This window comes from Sardina pilchardus, chromosome 6 (genome assembly GCF_963854185.1).
Source record: "Sardina pilchardus chromosome 6, fSarPil1.1, whole genome shotgun sequence".
Taxonomy (NCBI): domain Eukaryota; kingdom Metazoa; phylum Chordata; class Actinopteri; order Clupeiformes; family Clupeidae; genus Sardina; species Sardina pilchardus.
The window spans coordinates 5,413,082-5,416,651 of record NC_084999.1 but is presented as its reverse complement, the minus strand read 5'-3'; positions in this window follow the sequence as shown (position 1 = coordinate 5,416,651).

Below are 3,570 nucleotides of genomic sequence, written 5' to 3'. Positions count from 1 at the left end.
CACAACTCCACACGAACATGGCAATAGCATGTATTCTCTTTGTTCTCTATCAGTTCCCATGGCAAAAAGGCAGGTTTTTATAGCTTACATCATTTCCATAACATAACAGGAGTGTTTGTTAGTTGCCTCAGACTGTGATGGAGCAGGTCCCCCCCCCCATGCACATGTTGTCATGCCCAATTTCACTCGTGTTACACAAAATATCAAACAGTCCTCTTTTTGTTTTGTCAAACACATGAAAAAATAATTATTTTGGACGCATTCATGTGTGTTGTCATTTTGGAGGCTGCTGGGTAGGGTTTTGTAATAAAAAAAATAAAAGAAAAAAAGAAACCCTTCCATTAGAAGTATTCTATCAGCTCAACTGCCATTTCCCTCTCGTTTGTCAAATCAGCAATTATGCTCATGTCCTCTGGGTTCTCTGCAGTGATTTCCAGTGCAATTAGGGGGATGAATGATTATCATCTGCCGAATTGATTACAAGTTACCACGAGGAATCACTTGCAATCAGCCCGCTTCAAACTTCCCTCTCACATCTATTTTTTTTTTTTTTTTTTTTTTTTTTTTTTAAAGCTATAGCAATCTTCCCCCCCCCCCATCTAGCTGTGATCTATGAATTCATCCATGTGCCATGGAAAGTAAATGAATGTTGACGATATGATAATACTATACTGGTTATACTAGCATGCATACTCGGGGTCTCCATCATGTTTATGCGCTCCCAGTAAAATATCACTTCATCAATTATTAGCGGTGCTGTCCTGAGGCGCTCCTCTATGCTTCTCCTGCGGAGGGTGTACTGGTGTGTGTGTGTGTGTGTGTGTGTATGTGCGTCACGCTGATTTAGACGCCCGCTTCTGACACCACCTTTGACAAACACGGCGAGCGGAGCGGGCAGGACTCGCAGCCATCCGCTGGTGAGGCCTCATTCAGTGGTGTAATGAAATCTTCCTTTTTTTTCATCCGTCTCTGGAGCGATGGGTGTGTGTGTGTGTGTGTGTGTGTGTGTGTGTGGTTTGGAGGGGTGGGGGGTCTTCTATCGGCCGCTGTGTCTCTCTGGTATTATGCACAGGGGAACAGGCGACACGTTTTATGGCAACTGATGTGACATATATTTAACTGGGCCCTGTCGTAAAGCATTGTTCTCGTCTCCACCTCCGAGGCCCTGTGTGGGGAAAATTAAAAAGTCATTGGCAGTCGGGAGACGTGTGGAGGTAACGTGTAGCAAAGATGTTTTGGATTCAGCAGAGAGCTTCTGCATCTCTGCTGTGAATATCAACTGCTGCAGTTAAGGTGTCACAGGAGATGCATGATATCGCCTTATGATATAGACTAATAAAAGGCATTCTTCACACACACACACACACACACACACACACACACACACACATCCATGCACACATATGCACACACTCACAAAACACACATACATGCACACACATATGCATACATGCAGACACCCAGAACTGTGCCATGTCACACCACACACATTCTTCTCTTGTTTGACATCTCAAGCTTGAAATAATTGATCTGCCACTGTATGCATCCTATAGGCTTGTTAGAAATGAAAGTAGTGATTTATGAGAAACAACATTCAAACGAAAGTCGTATGTAAGGATGTCACATATCTTTGTAATGCTATATAATTTGAGAGAGGGAAATGGAGTTTTTCATTTAGCTCATCCAAACGTGAAGATTCATCCCCCACTCTTCCCCTCCATCCCCACCAAGCTCAACATGGCGTGTTTAACCTGCCAAGCATAAGAGTGGAGCAGGTGAGCTCATATGTAAAATATATTGTGCATTTCATGATTAAAGCATGACATTTTGTCCAGTGTTTCTAGTGACTGAAACTTAATTTTCAGACGTGGAGCCACTTCAGAATTTGAAATGAATACGGAAACAATGTTGTGTGCAATGTGTCTTCAAACATGTCATCTTTGGTATGTCTTCTTTGGAACTCGGTCTTCAGCTTTGAAGACAGAGCCGACTGAAATGCATTCCATTCAGCTACCCTTACAAACGCTAAATGTTTGGAGCAGATATGCAGCAAACTTGTGGGTGATTTATGGGAAACAAATGAGTTCACCAGAAAAAATATTGCCAGAAGTTTGCCAATGTTTGCCAATGTCTGCTCTGGGTGTTTGAGATGGATCACGATCACTGGTTTGCTAAATTAGACTCTGACAGATATCTGTACAGAACAGGCCTATCTGTCTTTTAATTATACCTTAAGTCTTTAAGTCATTATGTTTTCTTGTTAATTATTCTTTATTGATAAATTATTTTACCTTGCTTAATGCTTTTTATGTTTTATTATGAACTTTTTAAATTATTATTACTGTTTGCCCATCTATGGTTTTATCTGCTATTACTGTTTGTTTTTTGAATGACCTCTGTCTTTGAAATGCATAATTTACTGTAAATAAACTTTGACCTTGACAAATCAAACATACTGTATACAGATGACACTTTTTGGGTCCTCTCTATGCAGCAGCTCCAACTTGAACATTTGTTTACTACACACTAAAGCGTAATTTGGAAGGTATCATGAGCGTGCAGAAGAGACAGGGAGATAGAGGCAGGTTCCAGCTAGTTTGTCATTGTTAGCATCTCCTTAATATAAGAAACCTCAAGAGAAGGGCAATGATGAAGGCAAAAAGACGAGGGGAGGCTAGAGGAGGTGGCAGATTTATTAGCTTCCCAGCGCCTCACCATTTCTAAGTTCAGGTTGATGAGAAAACTTTCACATTGGCTACACTCCCTGTGATTTGTAACATGGCTAAGAATATAAATATGAGCTATAGCCTTCCATATAAAAGGTTGAATTGTTGAGACTTCACTAATTAGCTATAGCTAACCAGACTTTTTTTCCCCTTTCAAAAGGAAATCATGATGGCAACAAAGACGAGGCTTCAGTAGGTTGCAATTTGCGAGATTATCTGGTTCCCACTACTGACTATTTTTAAACTCAAATAACATACATACACTGCAATCAATGTGATTTGGAACGTGGACAAGAAGATGCTAATCTACTAATATTTGAAGACTCACCAATTCCATTCTAGGCTACAAAAGCATGGAATTGGTGAGTCTTCAGTCATTTATTTTCCAAAGCATTTACAAGAAGCACATGTTATGCACAGCCGACTGAAATGCATTCCATTCAGATAGCTAGAATGTTTGCGGCAGATTTGGGTGATTTATGGGAAACAAATGAGTTCACTAGAAAAGTTTAACAATGTTGGCAGCTAGAGGCAAACAATGAGCTTCGCCAGAATTTCGCCAAATGAGTTCACTAGAAAAGTTTGACTAGTGTCAAATGTTTTTGCTAGTGATTTCCCACCAACCTTAGCCAATAGTAACAAACTTCCAGGGAACTTCTACTGAACTTCTGAAGATGAATCTAATTTGCATATGACATTGCTGCAAATTTGCAGCAACTGTTCGCCATACCTGAAATTATAACCTTTTTCTGCTTTAACCCTCTCTGGTATGTCTAACAATATTGTTAGTAATGATGTTAGTGCTTCTGCAGTCGTGCGACAAACTGGTGCAACCAGGCCTGGG